This window comes from Pseudoliparis swirei, chromosome 14, assembly GCF_029220125.1.
Source record: "Pseudoliparis swirei isolate HS2019 ecotype Mariana Trench chromosome 14, NWPU_hadal_v1, whole genome shotgun sequence".
NCBI classification, from domain to species: Eukaryota; Metazoa; Chordata; class Actinopteri; order Perciformes; family Liparidae; genus Pseudoliparis; species Pseudoliparis swirei.
Window position 1 is genome coordinate 7,304,063 of NC_079401.1, and position 24,265 is coordinate 7,328,327.

The window sequence follows — 24,265 nt, forward strand, 5'->3', positions numbered from 1 at the left end:
TAACGTACAACATGCGTAGGACAATCAGACACCTGCCTCCCCTCTCCTGCCAAAGATATATCGTACTCCAATCCTGAGGACAACACTGCTAGATATCTTAACAGGTTTATGATGACTAAACATTAACGTTGCGGCTCATGGGATTAATCTTAATTTACCTCAATGTGTTTCCTGAGGTTGGTGAGTTGTTGAAGGCCAATATCTCCGTAGCTTTCGGTCGGCATAAGAGGCACTTCATCCGGTAGGAAGAAACTTTCACTCCGACAAAAGAAAAGAGTTCGCCCAAATATGGCCACGGACGTTGATCTTGGTCCCCGTGGTTGTTCGAGTAGCTTCCATTGCTGCTCCACATGAAATGAGTCGTATCTGTAGCCGCTCGCTAGCATCCTGGGCATCACTGGGAAGAGAAAACACGCGGCAAGGACCACTGATCCCCAACCTGGTGCTCGTGCTGCGTTCAGGTGCGCTGCGGTCTGTTCCACCACAGTCCCCGATGTGCTGCGTTCAGGTGCGCTGCGGTGTGTTCCACAACAGTCATTTTGTCATAGTATAGTATGTCAAAATAAAAGTCATAGTATAGTATGACAAAATATGTCAAAAATAAAAGTCATAGTATAGTATGCCAAAATATGTCAATGTTAAAGGTCATTGTATAGTATGTAAAAATAAGTCATAGTATGACAAAATAAAAGTCATAGTATAGTATGACAAAATATGTCAAAAATAAAAGTCATAGTACAGTATGACAAAATATGTCAAAAATAAAAGTCATAGTATAGTATGCCAAAATATGTCAAAGTTAAAGGTCATTGTATAGTATGCCAACATATGTAAAAATTAAAGTCATGCCAAAATATGTCAAAATAAAAGTCATAGTATAGTATGACAAAATAAAAGTCATAGTATGCCAAAATGTCAAAATAAAGGTCATAGTATGCCGAAATATGTCAAAATAAAGGTCATAGTATAGTATGACAAAATAAAAGTCATAGTATGCCAAAATGTCAAAATAAAGGTTATAGTATGTCAAAATAAAGGTCATAGTATGCCGAAATATGTCAAAATAAAGGTCATAGTATAGTATGATGAAATATGTAAAAAAATAAAAGTCATAGTATAGTATGACAATATATACTGTCAGTTAGACATCTGGTGTAGAAACTTGTGACTAACGGTGTACACTCTGGTAGTATAAACGCAAAAGTTATGAGGTTGTGGTTTGACAGAAGAGGATTCTGTGGGAATCAAATGTTCAATGTCAACGCCATAAGTAAGATCAAGCGGGTGGCCAAAGCTGTGAGTGGGTTTCTGTACTCTCTGATAGAAGAGAGTCCAACAATGAGATGAATGCAGCACTAAGGCAATCGTCTATCACATCCACATGAATATTAAAATCTCCTACAGATATAAACTCTGAATATGGACCTGGATGCCGTCTCTCCTCATCAGATCAGATCTCCCCCAGAAAGTCTTCCAGTTATCTGTTAACGACACTTCATTATTAAATACTACACTATGACATTTGTGACTATCTTGATGACATACTGCACTGGGACATTTTTGGTGCATTTTCCCTTTGGTCTCACACTTTAAGTAAAATAAAGTAAAGAATGAGAATGTGAATTAGTCTACTCTCCCTGTTTGCCAACTATTTCCAATGAAAAGGTAAAAGAACATCAGAATGAATAAATAAGTTCAACATAATTGTGTAAAAGTGAAAACACATGAACCAGAACTAAGGACGAACAACACTTCCTACAACCAAAGTAAATTATAAATCCATAGTTTTACTTGAATAAACACAGCAACGCATGGCTTCACTTCCCCCCTCCCGCTTCCTTCAGTTGGTATGTCCCGGACCTATAAATCGGTGGTCATGAACCCTGGGAACTATTTTGCCAGAACGCCATGAGAAGAGGAGACATGTTCCAGAGATCCCTGGGAGGAAGACACCTGAACAGATAAGTTGTTGCAATACACACACACACACACACACACACACACACACACACACACACACACTGTATGTCTGCAGCCACATGACTATGTTTTATGCACAATGGGGCACTCCCTGCATTTTCTAATTCTTGGCAGGGGGATGAACCACTATGTGTTGGTGTAGCCATGTGCTCAGACATACATCCAGACACGGTTCCTTTACCCCACCACTCACACACCATCTATATTCTATGTCCCTGGATCACAGACGGTGTGCAGCTGTTGGTCTGGAACTCGCCGATGGACGTCGAGCTGACTCAACGTGGCGGTGAGAGGACGGAGGAGCGCGTCGAGACTCTGCTGCTCGCTGCTCTGCGGGACAAAGGTAGCTACTGCAGGATGAATGATGACATAATGTGCAATACGTTTCTTGTTCCATATTATGCCTAATATTGTCACTAACGTTATGGTGCATGTTTGAGTGATTATTTGTTCTCTCCACAGCTGCAGAAGATCCTGAAAGGGAAACATTTCAAAGCTGAAGCTCAACAACACTGTCAGGTAGTTTAGAAAAGCTGACATGCTACATTTTGTGATTGTTTTTCTTGAACAATGAAAATAAAGGTTTATTATATACAATGTATCGTCAGCCTAAATGAATAAATACACAGTCCAAGGAGGTGGAGTAGAAGCCACCTCATGAGACCAGGAAAGCTCATCAAGGAAACATGACGAGCTATATCAAACCACTTTTTTTTCCTTTTTTTTTTAAAGATGTTTTCTCAAACTTGTTCCTTCTTCTGTCACAGACGGGGACCAGCATTCTGATGGAATCGCAGACAGCCATACCTGCTTGCAGTGGGAACTCAGAGGAATGTGATTCACTGTCAAACATGCTTTTTGTGTAAATGTTGTTTGATTTGTAAGAGCTCCTAGACAAATGCTAATTTAGTTGTATGTATTTTAAAAATTCATTGTGACTTTTATTTTTGACATATTTTGGCATACTATGACTTTTATTTTTACATATTTTGGCATACTATACTATGACTTTTATTTTCACATAAATACAGGTCATAGTATAGTATGCCAAAATATGTCAAAAAATAAAAGTCATAGTATAGTATGCCAAAATATGTCAAAATTAAAGGTCATAGTATGCCAAAATATGTAAAAATTGAAGTCATAGTATAGTATGACAAAATATGTCAAAAATGAAAGTCATAGTATAGTATGCCAACATAAAGGTCATAGTATAGTATGCCAACATATGTAAAAATTAGTCATAGTATAGTATGCCAAAATATGTCCAAAAATTAAAGTCTTAGTATAGTATGCCAAAATATGTCAAAATTAAAGGTCATAGTATAGTATGTCAAAATAAAGGTCTTAGTATGCCAAAATATGTCAAAATAAAGGTCATAGTATAGTATGACAATATATACTGTCAGTTAGACATCTGGTGTAGAAACTTGTGACTAACGGTGTACACTCTGGTAGTATAAATGCAAAAGTTATGAGGTTGTGGTCTGACAGAAGAGGATTCTGTGGGAAGACGTTCAAATGCTCAATGTCAACGCCATAAGTAAGATCAAGCGGGTGGCCAAAGCTGTGAGTGGGTTTCTGTACTCTGATAGAAGAGAGTCCAACAATGAGATGAATGCAGCACTAAGGCAATCGTCTATCACATCCACATGAATATTAAAATCTCCTACAGATATAAACTCTGAATATGGACCTGGATGCCGTCTCTCCTCATCAGATCAGATCTCGCCCAGAAAGTCTTCCAGTTATCTGTTAACGACACTTCATTATTAAATCCTACACTATGACATTTGTGACTATCTTGATGACATACTGCACTGGGACATTTTTGGTGCATTTTACCTTTGGTCTCACACTTAAAGTAAAGAATGTGAATGTGAATTAGTCTACTCTCCCTGTTTGCCAACTATTTCCAATGAAAAGGTAAAAGAACATCAGAATGAATAAATAAGTTCAACATAATTGTGTAAAAGTGAAAACACATGAACCAGAACTTAGGACGAACAACACTTCCTACAACCAAAGTAAATTATAAATCCATAGTTTTACTTGAATAAACACAGCAACGCATGGCTTCACTTCCCCCCTCCCGCTTCCTTCAGTTGGTATGTCCCGGACCTATAAATCGGTGGTCATGAACCTTGGGAACTATTTTGCCAGAACGCCATGAGAAGAGGAGACCTGTTCCAGAGATCCCTGGGAGGAAGACACCTGTAACAGATAAGTTGTTGCAATATACATACACACACACACACCTACACACACACACATTGTATGTCTGCAGCCACATGACTATGTTTTATGCACAATGGGACACTCCCTGCATTTTCTAATTCTTGGCAGGGGGATGAACCACTATGTGTTGGTGTAGCCATGTGCTCAGACATACATCCAGACACGGTTCCTTTACCCCACCACTCACACACCATCTATATTCTATGTCCCTGGATCACAGACGGTGTGCAACTGTTGGTCTGTAACTCGCCGATGGGCGACGCCGAGTGAGAGGACGGAGGAGAGCGTCGAGACTCTGCTGCTCTGCGGGACAAAGGTAGCTACTGCAGGATGAATGATGACATAATGTGAAATACGTTTGTTGTTCCATATTATGCCTAATATTCTCACTAACGTTATGGTGCATGTTTGAGTGATTATTTGTTCTCTCCACAGGTGCAGAAGATCCTGAAAGGGAAACATTTAAAAGCTGAAGCTCAACAACACTGTCAGGTAGTTTAGAAAAGCTGACATGCTACATTTTGTGATTGTTTTTCTTGAACAATGAAAATAAAGGTTTATTATATACAATGTATCGTCAGCCTAAATGAATAAATACACAGTCCAAGGAGGTGGAGTAGAAGCTACCTCATGAGACCAGGAAAGCTCATCAAGGAAACATGACGAGCTATATCAAACCACTTTTTTTTCTTTTTTTTTTAAAAGATGTTTTCTCAAACTTTTTCCTTCTTGTGTCAGACGGGGACCAGCATCCTGATGGAATCGCAGACAGCCATACCTGCTTGCAGTGGGAACTCAGAGGAATGTGATTCACTGTCAAACATGCTTTTTTTGTAAATGTTGTTTGAATTGTAAGAGCTCCCAGACAAATGCTAATTTAGTTGTATGTATTTTTAAAATTCATTGTGACTTTTATTTTTGACATATTTTGGCATACTATGACTTTTATTTTGACATATTTTGGCATACTATACTATGACTTTTATTTTCACATAAATACAGGTCATAGTATAGTATGCCAAAATATGTAAAAATTAAAGGTCATAGTATAGTATGCCAAAATAAAAGTCAAAGTATAGTATGCCAAAATATGTAACAATTAATGGTCATAGTATGCCAAAATATGTAAAAATTGAAGTCATAGTATAGTATGCCAAAATATGTCAAAATTAAAGGTCATAGTATAGTATGCCAAAATATGTCAAAATAAAGGTGATAGTATGCCAAAATATGTCAAAATAAAAGTCAAAGTATAGTATGCCAAAATATGCCAAAATAGAAGTCATAGTATGCCAAAATATGTAAAAGTTATAGGTCATTGTATAGTATGCCAACATATGTAAAAATTAAAGTCATAGTATAGTATGTCAAAATAAAAGTCATAGTATAGTATGAAAAAATATGTCAAAAAATAAAAGTCATAGTATAGTATGCCAAAATAAAGGTCATAGTATGACAACATATGTAAAAATTAAAGTCATAGTATAGTATGCCAAAATATGTCAAAAAATAAAAGTAATAGTATAGTATGACAAAATAAAAGTCATAGTATGCCAACATATGTAAAAATTAAAGTCATAGTATAGTATGATGAAATATGCCAAAATAAAAGTCATAGTATAGTATGACAAAATTAAAGTCATAGTATAGTATGCCAACATATGTAAAAATTAAAGTCATAGTATAGTATGCCAAAATATGTCAAAATAAAGGTCATAGTATAGTATGTCAAAATAAAGGTCATAGTATGCCAAAATAAAAGTCAGTCATAGTATAGTATGCCGAAATATGTCAAAATAAAGGTCATAGTATAGTATGATGAAATATGTAAAAAAATAAAAGTCATAGTATGACAAAATAAAAGTCATAGTATAGTATGACAATATATACTGTCAGTTAGACATCTGGTGTAGAAACTTGTGACTAACGGTGTACACTCTGGTAGTATAAATGCAAAAGTTATGAGGTTGTGGTCTGACAGAAGAGGATTCTGTGGGAATCAAATGCTCAATGTCAACGCCATAAGTAAGATCAAGCGGGTGGCCAAAGCTGTGAGTGGGTTTCTGTTCTCTCTGATAGAAGAGAGTCCAACAATGAGATGAATGCAGCACTAAGGCAATCGTCTATCACATCCACATGAATATTAAAATCTCCTACAGATATAAACTCTGAATATGGACCTGGATGCCGTCTCTCCTCATCAGATCAGATCTCCCCCAGAAAGTCTTCCAGTTATCTGTTAACGACACTTCATTATTAAATACTACACTATGACATTTGTGACTATCTTGATGACATACTGCACTGGGACATTTTTGGTGCATTTTCCCTTTGGTCTCACACTTTAAGTAAAATAAAGTAAAGAATGAGAATGTGAATTAGTCTACTCTCCTGTTTGCCAACTATTTCCAATGAAAAGGTAAAAGAACATCAGAATGAATAAATAAGTTCAACATAATTGTGTAAAAGTGAAAACACATGAACCAGAACTAAGGACGAACAACACTTCCTACAACCAAAGTAAATTATAAATCCATAGTTTTACTTGAATAAACACAGCAACGCATGGCTTCACTTCCCCCCTCCCGCTTCCTTCAGTTGGTATGTCCCGGACCTATAAATCGGTGGTCATGAACCCTGGGAACTATTTTGCCAGAACGCCATGAGAAGAGGAGACATGTTCCAGAGATCCCTGGGAGGAAGACACCTGAACAGATAAGTTGTTGCAATACACACACACACACACACACACACACACACACACACACACACTGTATGTCTGCAGCCACATGACTATGTTTTATGCACAATGGGGCACTCCCTGCATTTTCTAATTCTTGGCAGGGGGATGAACCACTATGTGTTGGTGTAGCCATGTGCTCAGACATGCACTCTACAACCATACATCCAGACACGGTTCCTTTACCCCACCACTCACACACCATCTATATTCTATGTCCCTGGATCACAGACGGTGTGCAGCTGTTGGTCTGGAACTCGCCGATGGACGTCGAGCTGACTCAACGTGGCGGTGAGAGGACGGAGGAGCGCGTCGAGACTGCTGCTCTGCGGGACAAAGGTAGCTACTGCAGGATGAATGATGACATAATGTGAAATACGTTTCGTGTTCCATATTATGCCTAATATTCTCACTAACGTTATAGTGCATGTTTGAGTGATTATTTGTTCTCTCCACAGGTGCAGAAGATCCTGATAGGGAAACATTTCAAAGCTGAAGCTCAACAACACTGTCAGGTAGTTTAGAAAAGCTGACATGCTACATTTTGTGATTGTTTTTCTTGAACAATGAAAATAAAGGTTTATTATATACAATGTATCGTCAGCCTAAATGAATAAACGCCAACTCGTATTAATACACAGTCCAAGGAGGTGGAGTAGCAGCCACCTCGTGAGACCAGGAAAGCTCATCAAGGTAAGGCTGCCATACAGGAAACATGACGAGCTATATCAAACCACATTCTTGTTTTAAAAAAAGAAAGATGTTTTCTCAAACTTTTTCCTTCTTCTGTCAGACGGGGACCAGCATCCTGATTGAATCGCAGACAGCCATACCTGCTTGCAGTGGGAACTCAGAGGAATGTGATTCACTGTCAAACATGCATTTTGTGTAAATGTTGTTTGATTTGTAAGAGCTCCTAGACAAATGCTAATTCAGTTGTATGTATTAAAATTCATTGTGACTTTTATTTTCGACATATTTTGGCATACTATGACTTTTATTTTCACATATTTTGGCATATTATGACTTTTATTTTTGACATACTATAACCTTTATTTTGGCATACTATGACTTTTATTTTGGCATACTATGACTTTTATTTTTGACATATTTTGCCATACTATGACTTTTATTGTGGCATATTATGACTTTTATTTTTGACATACTATAACCTTTATTTTCACATATTTTGGTATACTATGACTTTTATTTTGACATATTTTGGCATACTATACTATGACTTTTATTTTGGCATACTATACTAATATAGAAAAATGCCCGTGTCAGTGGTGCGTGTTCTCCCCTCCCTCTTTGTTTTAACTTCAGGTGCCATCACTTGCCACCTGTACAGGCCAATCTGACCGCACCTGGGTTCCAGAGGGCCAGTCGGCCAATCGGCTGAGTGTTTTCAAAGTTCAGGGGTGGCTTTGGCTTGTGTAATGTTTACACTGATACTGCTAGGTGTGCATGTTTGCGGTGAGAGGTTAAGGACAGTCGGTGAGTTTAGGGTAAATAGTTAAACTGTACAGTCAGCATTTCTAAATAGTTGACTGACATTCGCTTTAGATCCTGCAGAAACAAATTAAGGTAAAAAAAAAAAAGGCCATGGAAATATAACCAAAAGGCAGCTGAGTCAGCTCGATGTGGTGAGTTACAGCTGCACGTCGTCTGTGATCCAGGGACCTAGAAAATAGATGGTGTGAGTAAAGGAACCGTTGTATGACTTTGGATACTTGGAGAAGCGCTGTATAAGATTATTATCAAGCAGACTTACTGTTGAACACCAACTGGGGGAAGTGAAGCCATGTGTTTGTTGTAGGAAGTATAAATGTGGCTGTAACAGCTCGACATGTAAAAATAAAAGTCATAGTATAGTATGCCAAAAAATGTAAAAATACAGGTCAAAGTATAGTTTGCCAAAATATGTAAAAATTAAAGTCATTGTATAGTATGACAAAATATGTAAAAATTAAAGTCATAGTATAGTATGTCAAAATATAGGTCATAGTATAGTATGACAAAATTAAAGTCAAAATATGTAAAAATACAGGTCATAGTATAGTTTGCCAAAATATGTAAAAATAAAGGTCATAGTATGCCAAAATGTCAACAAATAAGTCATAGTATGCTAAAAAATGGCAAAATTAAAAGTCATAGTATATTTTGGCATATACTATGAGTTTTATTTTTGACATATTGTGTCATACAATGACTTTAATTTTCACATATTTTGGTATACTATACTAATTTAGAAAAATGCCCGTGTTCTCCCCTCCCTCTTTTAACTTCAGGTGCCATCACCTGCCAATCTGACCGCACCTGGGTTCCAGAGGGCAAGCCGGCCAATCGGCTGAGTGCTTTCAAAGGAGTTCAGGGGTGGCTTTGGCTTGTGTAATGTTTACATTGATACTGCTAGGTGTGCATGTTTGCGGTGAGAGGTTGAGGACAGTCGGTGAGTTTAGGGTACCCTGTACATGTGTGTCTAGAAACATTAGACTCTTGGTTGCTGCTCCCTCTGGATTGTTTTGACAATAACTTTGCTAGAGAAGCAAGTGAAGCCATTTTGATTGTTGGAGGTATTCCACCAGGCACAACCACAACTGTCCCAATGGATCCCCTGGACTAAGAAGTGGATGTAACAGTTCCTGAAAAGTAATTTGCATGAAAACAATGATGCGGTTATCAAATATAGTTGGCAAGAAAATGAAATTTTGAGTGAGTGGGGCTTGAGTAATTGTTATTGATTACTGTGTGTGTTAGACATTGTTTTACTCGCATCATTTCGCAGAAACATTGTGATTTAAAATGGGGAAATGCTTTTGTCAAATGATGTACTATACGCACAATACTCCACGTGGTTATTTCATGTTTACGTTGCGTGACCCTTGTGCTTTTCACCTCGGGTCGTTTGTCACTTTTAGAAAAGCCAAGAATTGTTTTTAAAGTTGTTCATTGAGACCGAATTCTGCCCACTTGTTGAATATTGGGATTTCCTGCTTGGCTTTACCTCTCTTGTAAATGTCATCTCTTGTGTTTCAGACTGTTTATAAGGCCGGGTTTTTGCTTCTACCTTTCAGTCTTTCTCTTTTGTATATTATATTGAATAATATTTGATTGACTGAATAAAATACACAAACAAAATGTTAATGCACATTATACACACATAGTTTAACCAGCTTACAATGAATGTGTTTTAAATGTTTATTTGTTGTGACTCCACTAGCAGTGTATCAAATAAACATTAAGGTTATATAGTTAACCTTGAATTGGTATACATTGTTAAATTCTTGCCCTGAAAAAGTTGATAATCTGGAAGATCCATTCCAGGGGTTTGTGGTGGTGGTGTCAGGTCCTGCGGCGGCTCCTCCTCCTCCTCCAGCTGCTCCTCCAGCTCCTCCAGCTCCTCCAGCTCCTCCTGCTGCTGCTGCTCCTGCTGCTCCTGCTGCTCCTGCTGCTCCTGCTGCTCCTGCTGCTGCTGCTCCTGCTGCTCCTGCTGCCTCACCAACGATTGAGCCCTTTTTATACCCCTGGTGACTAATTGGACCCAACCAATACCATATATAGAGGTCAGTTTATCCATCGCAAAATGTACGCTAATATATTTACACGCTTTTACTAACCCCCAACATATCCATATTAATTTACAGCCACATTTAGACTTCTTATAACTAAAGTAAATTTTAAATCCATAGTTTTACTTTTATAAACACAGCAACACATGTCTTCACTTCCCCCTACCGATTCCTTCAGTTGGTATTTCCCGGACCTATAAAGCGGTGGTCACGGACCTTGGGAACTATTTTGGCAGATATCCATGGCGAGAGAAGACCTGTTCCAGAGATCCATGGGAGGAAGACACCTGAACCAGATAAGTAGTTGCAACACACACACACACCACACCACACACACTGTATGTCTGCAGCCACATGGGGAAAAAACTTGCATTTTCTAATTCTTGGCATTCCCGTTGGAGTACCCATGGGCTCAGACATACACTCTACATTCATACAGCCATACACAAGTTCCTTTACCCCACCACTCACACAGCATCTATATTCTATGTCCCTGCATCACAGACGGTGTGCAGCTGTTGGTCTGGAACTCGCCGATGGACGTCGAGCTGACTCAACGTGGCGCTGAGACTGCTGGACAAAGGTAGCGCTTTTTACATTTGTTTCTGCAGGATGAATGATGACATAATGTGCAATACGTTTCTTGTTCCATATTATGCCTAATATTATGGTGCATGTTTGAGTGATTATTTGTTCTCTCCCCAGGTGCAGAAGATCCTGAAAGGGAAACATTTAAAAGCTGAAGCTCAACAACACTGTCAGGTAGTTTAGAAAAGCCGACATGCTACATTTTGTGATTGTTTTTCTTGAACAATGAAAATAATCTGGGTGTTGATTGCAGCTCAGGCCCCACCGTTCATGTTTGAAGGTTTTCTACACAGGAAAAACGAGAGTAATGTTTCCAGAGGACCACTAGAATGGGAGTAATATTAAGAACACGCTCACGAATGTTTGTAAAATGTCGTTTCTGCCGCCATTTTGGTCACCCGAGTTACTTAATCAGAGCAAATGCTAATAAAAATAACCTTTTCATGTCATGCAGGCTGTTGGAGTGAAATACAGAGATCGACAAAATACCTGTTTTGAGGGCCAAGTTACCTACGTTTTTGGAATGTGGTGAGTGGAAAACCGAATGAATTTATTAAATGTCTCTTGTTCATATTCAATTTGAAGTGCATTTTTTTTGTTGACAGCTTCCAAGTTCAGCGAGGTCTGATTTCCTTCTGAAAAAACAACCTAGGCGTGCGCAAGATCCAAATGGTAAGTTTCATTCATTTTTGTTGCAGAGTACATCACATGATTGTCTTCTCAAACTTTGTCCTTTTTGTCACAGATGGGGACCAGCATTCACTGTCAAATATGCAGTGAGTGGAAAACCTAATACACTGAAGATTGCTTAATTTATTAAATGTCTCGTTCATATTAAATGTGAAGTGCATTTTTGTTATGTTCACAGCTTCCAAGAAGTTCAGCATCCCAACCTTGGATGACAGTTTGATTTCCTTATGAAACAACAAAACCTAGGTGTGCTCCAGATTTGTTTTGGACAAGGTCCAAATGTCATTAATTGTTTTCCTTTTTGTTGCAGGTCATCCAGTTTGATCCTGCATCACATTCTTGTCGTTTTCTCAAACTTTGTCCTGTCAGAGGGGGACCAGCATCCTGATGGAATCGCAGACAGTCATACCTGCTTGCAGTGGGAACGTGATTCACTGTCAAATATGCATATTTTTGAAATGTTTCATTTAATAAAATCAGTTACTTTTGAACTACAAATGGTCTCAATTTAATGTATTTCAACTTTTGTACACAATGAGCTTGTCATAAAGCATTAAGTGAACAAATAAAAGTTTTGCACAAGAAACTTTATTGACATGAATTACATTCACCTCCTGCAAAGTATACACTTAAGCCAATTTCTGACTTTATATAAACATACAATCTCTACTCCACCAAATAACACACCTGTCAAAAAAAAAAAAAAATTTTTACAAAACCTACATAGACACACAACAACCTCACCCCAATTCATATGAGTGGTGATCAAAGCACCCATAACCACAGATTGTCTTCCATCAATCTGTGGCTACCAATATCACTACTGCACTCTGAACTGTAAAGCATCTTCAAAAACTATTAAAATGATTATTAACACACCCCTTCTACCACTACTAAATCAAACAATTATTCATTTATATATTACAACACATGTCATCCACCACCACTTTATAGGTCTAGGAATCAATAAAACATTTATTAAAATTAAATTGCAATTTACTATAACAAATATATTAGCATACAATAGATAAACTAACCTCTATATATAACATTTCTAAACACATTGACCCTACTAGTAAGCAGAAATTAAAACATAACATCACAACTCTTACCATTAACCCCCCCCCTGCTAAAAAAATCTATGATTTAAGTGTAACTGCGCCAAAACTCCTAAGATAAGTTCTGGGCCTGTTGACCCAGTGAATCAACTAACACTCCTTTTACAACTATACATAGAATTCAATGACCCAGAGAAGTGTGGATTACATGAGACTTATTTTGCCTTTCATCCAGGAAACACCAAGTAGAGATCCTGCAAAAACAAATCAACAGTTGTTATAGCATTATTAAGCAAACATACTATGTGTATTGCAACAACTATAGGAAGAATACATATGAAGCTGGGATTACAACTCCACATTCACCTCCCACTCTTTAGCAACATTGAGTAAAAAAAACCACATATTACCGTCCATACAAACAATACCATCTGATCAATGAATTTCTAATTTACTTTAATTATAGCAACAAGGTTAAACCCTCCATAAGATAAAGTGTTGAATGATCTACATGTAACAATGCCTCTTTTGTACATAACATCCAATGAATTGATCATTTGAATCACTACACCTCTACAAACCCATCAATATAAATGACTTAGTCATGTGTGTAGAGCCCACCACTTTATAGATCTAGGAAAGCACCAGATGTTGTAATTAAAAAATATGTCGCAGATCTCTCATAATAAAAGGTATAGCAATTCAAAATATCTCTCCAAATAAAAGTCATACTATAGCAAGTCATTGTATGGCATGTCAGAGTTCAAGATATGGCGTCTCAAAATAAAAGTCATATTAGGTCAGAGTTCCAAAATATGTCACTAGATGCAAGTCATGTGTGTCAGAATATAGCATGCCAATATATGTCTCATAATAAAATTCGCAGGTCATGCATGCCAAAATATGTCTCACAATAAAAGTCATAGTTTAGCATGCCAAAATGTGTCTCATAACAAAAGGTATAGCAGGTCATGCATGCCAAAATGTGTCTCATAACAAAAGGTTCAGCATACCGAAATGTGTCTCATAACAAAAGGTATAGCATACCAAAATATGTGTCACAGTATAGCAGGTCAAACGTGTCTCATAATAAAATGTTTAGCATGCCAAAATGTGTCTCCAAATAAAAGTCACAGTATAGCAGGTCATGTGTCTCAAAATAAAAGTCAGAGTTTAGCATGCCAAAATATGTCTCCAAATAAAAGTCACAGTTTAGCATGTCAAAATAAAGGTCATTGTATAGCATGCCAAAATGTGTCTCCAAATAAAAGTCATAGTATAGCAGGTCATGCATGCCAAAATATGTCACAAAATAAAAATCATTGTATAGCAGGTCATGCATACCAAAATGTGTCTCAAAATAAAAGTCACAGTTTAGCATGTCAAAATAAAAGTCAGAATTTAGCATGCCAAAATATATCACAAAATAAAAGTCTTTGTATAGTATAGCGTCACAAAATAAAGATCATAGTATAGCAGGTCATGCATGCCAAAATATGTCTCAAAATAAAAGTCATAGTATAGCAGGTCATGCATGCCAAAATATGTCACAAAATAAAAGTCATAATATAGCAGGTCATGCATGCTATACTTGACCTTTATTTTGAAATACTATGACTTATATTTTGGCATGCTATAATTGACCTATACTATACAATGACACATATTTTGAAATACTATGACTTTTACATTTTGGCATGCTATACTTGACCTTTATTTTGACATACAATGACCTTTATTTTGACATACTATGACTTATATTTTGGTATGCTATACTTGACCTATACTATGACTTTTATATTTTGGCATGCTATACTTGACCTTTATTTTGACATGCTATACAATGACCTTTATTTTGACATACTATGACTTATATTTTGGCATGCTATACTTGACCTATACTATACAATGACACATATTTTGAAATACTATTACCTTTATTTTGACATGCTATACTTGACCTATGACTTTTATATTTTGGCATGCTATGACTTTTATACTTGACCTTTACTATGACTTTTATTTTGGCATACTATGACTTATATTTTGGCATGCTATACTATGACTTTTATATTTTGGCATGCTATACTTGACCTGTACTATGACCTTTATTTTGACATGCTATACTTGACCTATACTATACAATGACACATATTTTGAAATACTATGACCTTTATTTTGGCATCCTATACTATGACTTTTATATTTTGGCATGCTATACTTGACCTGTACTATGACCTTTATTTTGGCATGCTATACTTGACCTATACTATACTATGACCTTTATTTTGGCATGCTATACATGACCTTTCTTTTGACGACCTATACTATGACTTTTATTTTGGCATGCTATACTATGACCTTTATTTTGACAACCTATAGTATGACTTTTATATTTTGCCATACTATACTATGACTTTTATATTTTGACATGCTATAGTATGACTTTTTATTTTGGCATGCTATACTTAACCTTTATTTTGAAATACTATGACTTTCATTTTGACATGCTATACATGACGCATACTATGACTTATATTTTGACATGCTATACTTGACCTATACTATACAATGACCTTTATTTTGACATCCTATACTATGACTTTTATATTTTGGCATGCTATACTTGACCTATACTATGACTTTTATTTTGGCATGCTATACTATGACCTTTATTTTGGCATGCTATACTTGACCTATATTTTGACATACTATGACTTTTATTTTGACATATTTTCGCATACTATACAATGACCTTTATTTTTACATATTTGGGCATGCTATACTATGACCTTTATTTTGACAGTTTTTGGCATACTATACAATGACCTTTATTTTGACATATTTTGGCATGCTATACTATGACCTTTATTTTGACATATTTTGGCATGCTATCAGGGTTTTTCCTGCATAGAGAAAATTTGGGCGCGCGCCTATGACAAATCCCAAGCACCTAAGGCAAAAAAAAGTCTGCGATGGAAAAAATAAAAATAATAAAAACTGTGTTCATCACGTGCATATCAGCGAATATGTTCTCAATAGTATGTTTCAAGTAGGCTACAGCCGAACCCTCGTTCTGTTTTGATCAATAGTAATCGAGTTCAGTGTTTCCCCTAGGTTTACAGCTTCAGGGGGGCGGGACTAGTGCCGCTAGCCATGTTGGTGCCCTAAGCTTAATTTAACACTGAGGTGTGCTCACCTGTGTTGTGCGCGCATCACCGCTGAGCGAGGCACGAGCCGAGATGAGTTGTTGACGGGGGCTGAGAGTGTGCTCACCCGTGAAACAATACTTTCTACAAGTGAGACTCCTAGTCTCTCACCTGCCAAAAAACAAAGATACAACGATATACATAACAGACAACTTTATTCACAATCAAACTATGCATTTCTACTTACATTAAATCAAAAATAGTTTAGATCCTGCAAAAACAAATTACTTGGAAACCAAAAATCAGCTCGATGTCCATCAGCAAGCGGCACACCATCTGTGATCCAGGTACCTAGAAAATAAATAGTGTTAGTAAAAACACACTTATGGAAAAGATATAGAACAGCAGACAGATTGAAGATGGCGCGGCTGTGTCCAGTCGCCGTCGCGGCAGCTCCGCGGAGATTGTGCGCTCTTTTAGTTTTTGTGTTTATTTTTAATATTTTCTTTGCCACAAACACATCGACACTTTTGGACATAAACTTTTGCGCAAAACAAAGGTTTTTGTCCACTTTTTCCATCGATCCAGCGTGGCCGGCAGAGATCGTACGAGCGAACCACAACAACAGCAGTGGAGCCGCTACTACGGGGAGACGACGAAAACATCGAGGGAAACGGAGCGGAATTCGGAACAGACTGAGAGTTCAAGCCCACCGTCCACCTTTGCCCAGCATCCTTCTTGCTAACGTCCAGTCTCTGGAAAATAAGATGGATGATTTTAGGGCAAGGATCAGATTCCAACGGGACATGCGGGATTGTAACATCTTTTGGCTGACCCCGCTGGTGCCGGATCGAGTCATATGTCCAACCGAGTCCTTCTCTGTTTTCCGTGCAGACAGAACGGAAGAGTCTGGTAAATCTAAGGGTGGAGGGGTCTGCTTCATGACAAACAACATGTGGTGCGACCCCAAGAACATTAAGACTCTTTCTCGTTCCTGCTCGCCGAACCTGGAACATCTGACGATCTCATGCCGTCCATTCTACCTTCCCCGGGAGTTCAGCTCGGTCATCACCACAGCCGTCTACATTCCACCACAAGCGGACACCGACGTAGCACTATCGGACCTACATGATGTGTTATGTCGGCATCAGAACAAGTATCCGACGCGGCTGTGGTGGTGGCTGGGGACTTTAACAAGGCAAACCTAAAAAAGTCATGCGAACTTTCACCAGCACATTACGTGTGCTACCAGAGGAAGAACGTTGGACCACTGCTATCGCCATTCAAGAGAGGCTACAAGGCTGTCTCTCCCTCCGTTAGGGAAATCAGACCATGCCGCCATTTTTCTGCTTCGGAGTATAAACAAAGGATCGCGGGGAAGCGGTAGTGACGAGGAACGTGCGGTGGTCTGACCAATCAGAGGCTGAGCTACAGGACGCTCTGAGTATCGTTGACTGGGACATGATCCAATCCAGTTCCAGTGACGTCAGCGAGTTCTTGGCGGAAGTAGCAATGAGCCTCATAGCAACGCTTAGCGGACACCATCGTCCCCACGGTAAAAGTTAGGGTCTTTCCTAATCAAAAGCCGTGGGTTGATAGATCCATCCGTGAAGCTGTGAACGCCCGTACTGCTGCCTATAACTCCGGTCTTGTATCCGGCAACATGGACGAGTACAAGGCAGCGGTCTATGGACTGAGGAGGGCGGTGAAGGACGCCAAAAGGAGGTACCGAGACAGAGTGGAATCACAGATGGAGCAGCGACACCAGGCGCCTATGGCAGGGGCTACGGACTATCACAAACTACCAGAGCAGACCCCGCGCAATGGTGAGTGCCGACGCATCCCTAGCGGACGACCTGAACTCATTTTATGCACGGTTTGAGGCTAGCAACAACACCGTTAGCGTAGCCGAGGTGAGTTCTACGCTGGGATGAACACACACTCTCTGTGACCGAGCACAGTGTGAGGAGGGCTCTGTTGAGGGTGAACACCAGGAAAGCTGCAGGTCCAGATGGCATATCTGGGCGAGTACTGAAGACCTGTGCTAACCAGCTAGCTCCAGTGTTCACCACAATATTCAACCTCTCCTGGCTGAGTCCGTGGTCCCGCCTGCTTCAAGAGATCCACTATTGTCCCTGTGCCCAAGAATGCTTCTCCAGCATGTATGAATGACTACCGACGGTGGCCCTCACCTCGGTGGTCATGAAATGCTGAGAGGCTGATAAAGGACTACATCTGCGCCTTCCTCCCTTCCTCCATGGACCGCTGCAGTTTGCTTATCGCCCAAACAGATCCACGGATGATGCTGTCTCCCAGGTACTGCACACACTCTCTCATCTGGACAGCCAGAGGGGGCTATGTGAGACTACTGTTCATTGATTATAGTTCAGCTTTCAACACCATAGTCCCCTCCAGACTGGCGGCAAGCTGATTGAGCTGGGACTGAACACCCCTGTGTGCTTGGATCCTGGACTTCCTGACCGCCAGGCCACAGGTGGTCAGGGTGGGCAGACACCTCCAAATCCTCACCCTGAACACAGGATCCCCAGGGTTGCGTCCTCAGCCCCTACTGTACTCCTGTACACACATGACTGTGTGGCCAGGTTCAACTCAATACCATCATCAAGTTTGCGGATGACACAGTGGTGGTGGGCCTGATCTCCGACAACGGAGAAGGCCTACCTGGAGGAAGTTGCTGATCTGTCACTCTGGTGCCAGGACAACAGCCTCATCATGAATGTCACCAAAACTAAGGAGCTGATTGTGGACTTTAGGAAGGTACAACAACAGAGGACGTACTCACCACTGGGGATTAACGGGACTACTGTGGAGAGGGTGAGCGGTATAAATACCTGGAGTCCACATCACCGAGGATCTGACATGGTCAACAAACACAGACACTCTGGTGAGAAAGGCAAGGCAGCGCCTCTACCACCTCAGGCAGCTGAGGAAATTTAAAGTTTCCCAGAGGATCCTTCAGTCCTTCTACTCTGGAGCTGTAGAGCGTCCTGACAGGAAGCATCACAGCCTGGTTTGGCAACTGCTCCGCTCAGGACAGGAAGGCTCTGCAGAGAGTAGTGCGTTCGGCTGAGCGCACTATTGAACTACACTCCCACCCTGCAGGACTTGTACACCAGGAGGTGCAGAACCAGAGCCGGCAGGATCATGAAGGATCCTCACCACCCCAACAACAGACTGTTTCAGCTGCTGCGGTCAGGCAGGCGCCTCCGTAGTCACGCTGCAAGAACAGAGAGACTGAGACGGAGTTTCTTTCCTCAGGCCATCAGGATTGTGAACTCCGACCTCACCAGGACCCCCACATAGACCCACACAACTGCCCCTCTTAGGCACACACACACACACACACACACACTTACTGTAAATATTGTGTTGTTTTTTATTTGTAAATAGTGTGTACTTGTTGCCCTTGCACATTCCTGCTGAGCATTGCCACTTTCATTTCACTGCACACCCTGTGTGTGTATGTGACAAATAAAACATCTTGAATCTTGAATCTTGAATCTTGAACTTACTGTTAACCGGGACCACCGACTTATAGCTCCAGGAAATGTGGCTGTAACAGCTCCACTTTAGATCCTGCAGAAACAGAAGGCTGCAGTAGTTACCATTGACCCGCAGGGGGCATCAGCAAGTTACCTGATGTATGTCCCCCTGCAGGGATTGTGACTACGTAAAACATATTGCAACAACTTACCTGGTCCAGGGAAGTGTAAATTAATACATGGGGTTGAATGTAACAGCGCGCTCCCGCTCTTTAGATCCTGCAGACACAAAAAAAAAAAAACGCCTTGGAAATATAACCAAAAGCCAGTAGTTACCGTCGAGCACCGGAGTCTCGACGCGACTCTTACAGCTGCACACCAGATGGTAAAGGAACCGCACATAGTGGGCCATTGCTAATGGCAATTAGTAGTGTTGTTACGAGATGTGCCGACGCTTCGAAGCGTGTGTCGAGTAATGGAGGGGGCGTTTCCTCGAAGCGAGTATCGAGGCTTGCTTCATTTAGGGGAGGAGCCACAAATGATGACACCCGGCTGTTCCACGTGACTGCTTCTGGAAGTGGTTCAGATTTTGCCGGGAGGTTTGACAGCAATATAAACCCCTCAGGCTCCATTCAAAATGTGGGTTGTTGGTTAGGAGAGAAGGAGAGGTGATAAGATGGAACTGTTGAGAAACTGTAATTTCTGAATAAAAATGAATAAAATGTCCCCTGTCCTGTACATCACTGTCCAAGTCACACAAGCATATTCAGTCCCCTCTTCCTAGTTACACACACACACGTTCACTGTCCTCTGCCTGCTTAAGCCCATGCCATTCTCCTAAAGTGACATAATAACATTACACAACCTGCCATATCATATGATACTACCATTTTAGGAACATTTACACACACAGAATACATTCAAAAAATATTTGATTATGCACATATGTGATAATTTATGTACAGAAATGATTTGGTCATACATTTTTGTAATTCATAGTCATTCCCAACAGCCATAACAGACACAAAAATTCAATGCATCACATGATGTGGTTCAGATACAGCTGCCTGTGATTACACACTTGGCCACTAGGGGGTTTCGTGAGCACATGAAGCTTCGAGAAATGAACCCTTTCTTGAACCAATTGGCTGAAGTGGTTCGATGCCTCATGAGGCTTCATCTCACCATCACTAGCAATTAGCCTTCTGCTAATAAACAAAAAATGCAGGGATTGTGGCTGCAGACATACAGTGTGTGTATATTGCAACAACTTACCTGTTACAGGTGTCTTCCTCCCAGAGATCTCTGGAACAGGTCTCCTCTCCCCGGGGTGATCTGGCAAATGACTTCCCAGTGTCCATGACCACCACTTTATAGGTCTGGGAAATACCAACTGAAGGAATCAGTAGGGGGAAGTGAAGACATGTGTTGCTGTGTTTATTAAAGTAAAACTATGGATTTATAATTTACTTTAGTTATAGGAAGTCTAAATGTGGCTGTAAATTAATATAGATATTTTGGGGGTTAGTAAAAGCGTGTAAATATATTAGCGTACATTTTGCGATAGATAAACTCACCTCTATAGATGGTATTGGTCCGGTCCAATTAGTCACCAGGGGTATAAAAAGAGCTATAGCGGAGGGAACTGCTTTTGGAAGTTTTCTGGTGCGGCTTAGTCAGACTTTTACTCTTCAGTCAGGATGGCTGGAGCAAGGTGGGAGGGAGAATTTGGAGAACCAAAGACACAACTACTGAATGTAGTGATACAAGGAGGAGTTAAGAAATTTGATCCATTAAAACTTACCAAAGTAATTAGAGCACAATTGGGACAAGTGAAGTATGCAAGGGTCTTGGGAGATGGCAATCTCTTAATTGGGTGCAACAGTATGGAACAAGTTGATAAGGCAAAAACACTTGCCATGGTTGGACTGCTTAAAGTGGGAGAACAGAGGTATGCCAAAATATGCGATGACTTTAATTTGACCTTACTATGACCTTTATTTGTACATATTCTGGCATACTATGACTTTTACATATGTCGAGCTGTTCCAGCCACATGTATACTTCCTACAACAAACACATGGCTTCACTTCCCCCAGTTGGTGTTCAACAGTAAGTCTGCTTGATAATAATCTTATACAGCGCTTCTCCAAGTACCCAAAGTCATACAACGGTTCCTTTACTCACACCATCTATTTTCTAGGTCCCTGGATCAGACGGTGTGCAGCTGTAACTCACCACATCGAGCTGACTCAGCTGCCTTTTGGTTATATTGCCATGGCCTTTTTTTTTTTACCTTAATTTGTTTCTGCAGGATCTAAAGCGAATGTCAGTCAACTATTTAGAAATGCTGACTGTACAGTTTAACTATTTACCCTAAACTCACCGACTGTCCTTAACCTCTCACCGCAAACCTGCACACCTAGCAGTATCAGTGTAAACATTACACAAGCCAAAGCCACCCCTGAACTTTGAAAACACTCAGCCGATTGGCCGACTGGCCGACTGGCCCTCTGGAACCCAAGTGCGGTCGGATTGGCCTGTACAGGTGGCAAGTGATGGCACCTGAAGGGAAAACAAAGAGGGAGGGGAGAACACTCACCAGGAACTGAGACGGGCATTTTTCTATATTAGTATAGTATGCCAAAATAAAGGTCATAGTATAGCATGCCAAAATATGTAAAAGTCATAGTATAGCATGCCAAAATATGCGAAAATAAGTCATTGTATAGTATACCAAAATGTGACAAAGTCATAGTATGTCGAAATTAAAGTTGTAGTATAGCATGTGAAAATAAGTCATAGTATGTCAAAAATAAGTCACAATGAATTTTAATTAGGGCTGTCAGCGTTAACGTGTTAATCTATGCGATTAATTTGGGCGCGTTAACGCAACTTTGTTTACTTCCGGTGTTCGTTGAAGTTTTTAAAACAATTATTTCTCTGCGAAAATAAGGAGCAGAAATCAGTTTAAACTCGTGGATGAATCAGTCGGGTTTCCTCCTGCTCCTCCCGTCTCCCCCTCTGATACACAGAGGAACGACGTGTCGGGGGAAGCGGCGCGGAAAGAACTCGTCACACGAAACAGTCACCGTGATTTGTCAGTCAACATTTCGGGGGAAAAAAAACAACCAATGAACACTCAGTAAATCACAAAGGACCTCACTTAGCAGCCTGTCAGTCAGAGAACAATGAGCCTTATTACAGAGCTGAGATTGTTCGATGTATAACACGTGGGTAGCCTGTGTCACATGCAAAATACTTTAAACGGTGAATTTAATTTTTTTGTAAAATTTATAAAATGAGCCCAGCCTCCAGAGGGTTAACATGACATATTTGAATGTCAGTCAGTTACCAAGGCCACTGGTTCTGCTGTTGTTCAGTGTTAAAGATGACAGGACCAATGGGGTCTCAATATACTTTTTTTTTAGTAATCTGATGTTTCACTGAAGAAACAATTTGTCATCCACGATATTAAATACCTCGCTGGCACTTTATAGGTAGGAGCCTCTTTGAAAACACAGCTGTGTGAAGTTTGGTCTTTAAAAAGAAGGAAACAACTTTTAATCGCGATTGATTAATCGCAATTTATCAGTTAATTTGTTTTAATCGATTGACAGCCCTAATTTTAATACATACAACTAAATTAGCATTTGTCTGGGAGCTCTTACAAATGAAACATAAAAAAAAATGCATGTTTGACGGAATCACATTCCTCTGAGTTCCCACTGCAAGCAGGTATGGCTGTCTGCGATTCCATCAGGATGCTGGTCCCCGTCTCTGACGGAAGAAGGAAAAAGTTTGAGAAAACATCTTTTAAAAAACAAAACAAGAATGTGGTTTGATATAGCTCGTCGTGTTTCCTGTATGGCAGCCTTACCTTGATGAGCTTTCCTGGTCTCATGAGGTGGCTGCTACTCCACCTCCTTGGACTGTGTATTAATACGAGTTGGCGTTTATTCATTTAGGCTGACGATACATTGTATATAATAAACCTTTATTTTCATTGTTCAAGAAAAACAGTCACAAAATGTAGCATGTCAGCTTTTCTAAACTACCTGACTGTGTTGTTGAGCTTCAGCTTTGAAATGTTTCCCTTTCAGGATCTTCTGCACCTGGGGAGAGAACAAATAATCACTCAAACATGCACCATAACGTTAGTGAGAATATTAGGCATAATATGGAACAAGAAACGTATTGCACATTATGTCATCATTCATCCTGCAGTAGCTACCTTTGTCGCGCAGAGTCTCGACGCTCTCACCGCCACGTTGAGTCAGCTCGACGTCCATCGGCGAGTTCCAGACCAACAGCTGCATACCGTCTGTGATCCAGGGACATAGAATATAGATGGTGTGTGAGTGGTGGGGTAAATTTATTTATTTTATTTTTATTTATTTTATTTATTTAACCAGGAAATGCCTCATTGAGATTAAAAATCTCCTTTACAAGAGTGTCCTGGCCAAGACAGCAGCAGCAGCACGTCACACAAAGTTTATACAATACAACATAAAACATAAAACAGTGACAGACAATATATAAAGGAACCGTGTCTGGATGTATGGTTGTAGAGTGCATGTCTGAGCACATGGCTACACCAACACATAGTGGTTCATCCCCCTGCCAAGAATTAGAAAATGCAGGGAGTGTCCCATTGTGCATTAAACATAGTCATGTGGCTGCAGACATACAGTGTGTGTGTGTGTGTGTGTGTGTGTATATTGCAACAACTTATCTGTTCAGGTGT

The 24,265-nt window shown here is 39.8% G+C and overlaps 4 long non-coding RNA genes across 10 annotated transcripts; 3 read left to right on the forward strand and 1 right to left on the reverse strand.

Moving 5' to 3' along the window:
• Positions 1-1,987: 1,987 nt before the first annotated feature.
• On the forward strand, positions 1,988-2,661 carry LOC130204586 (uncharacterized). The gene is made up of 3 exons (XR_008833722.1): positions 1,988-2,323; positions 2,443-2,499; positions 2,610-2,661. It is a non-coding gene; the product is annotated as an uncharacterized LOC130204586 (long non-coding RNA).
• Positions 2,662-6,955: 4,294 nt separating this feature from the next.
• Positions 6,956-10,297, forward strand: LOC130204585 (uncharacterized). 3 transcript variants are annotated; one of them, XR_008833721.1, is made up of 4 exons: positions 6,956-7,297; positions 7,417-7,651; positions 7,752-7,846; positions 9,250-10,297. It is a non-coding gene; the product is annotated as an uncharacterized LOC130204585 (long non-coding RNA). The 3 variants fall into 3 exon arrangements; XR_008833720.1 differs by lacking the exon at positions 9,250-10,297 and having other exon boundaries at positions 7,417-7,473; positions 7,600-7,651; positions 7,752-7,925; XR_008833719.1 differs by lacking the exon at positions 9,250-10,297 and having other exon boundaries at positions 7,752-7,925.
• Positions 10,298-10,399: 102 nt separating this feature from the next.
• Positions 10,400-12,306, forward strand: LOC130204583 (uncharacterized). 4 transcript variants are annotated; one of them, XR_008833716.1, is made up of 8 exons: positions 10,400-10,524; positions 10,709-11,113; positions 11,236-11,292; positions 11,372-11,479; positions 11,573-11,646; positions 11,724-11,790; positions 11,864-11,894; positions 11,987-12,306. It is a non-coding gene; the product is annotated as an uncharacterized LOC130204583 (long non-coding RNA). The 4 variants fall into 4 exon arrangements; XR_008833715.1 differs by lacking the exon at positions 11,372-11,479 and having other exon boundaries at positions 10,405-10,524; positions 11,987-12,054; positions 12,119-12,306; XR_008833713.1 differs by lacking the exon at positions 11,372-11,479 and having other exon boundaries at positions 10,407-10,524.
• A 114-nt stretch (positions 12,307-12,420) lies between these two features.
• LOC130204584 (uncharacterized) lies at positions 12,421-24,230 on the reverse strand. 2 transcript variants are annotated; one of them, XR_008833717.1, is made up of 10 exons: positions 23,753-24,230; positions 23,577-23,633; positions 23,399-23,450; positions 21,096-23,298; positions 20,794-20,897; positions 19,731-19,797; positions 19,549-19,612; positions 16,263-16,366; positions 16,066-16,186; positions 12,421-13,120 (listed from the first exon to the last, which is right to left on the reverse strand). It is a non-coding gene; the product is annotated as an uncharacterized LOC130204584 (long non-coding RNA). The 2 variants fall into 2 exon arrangements; XR_008833718.1 differs by having other exon boundaries at positions 20,794-20,911.
• Positions 24,231-24,265: the final 35 nt, after the last annotated feature.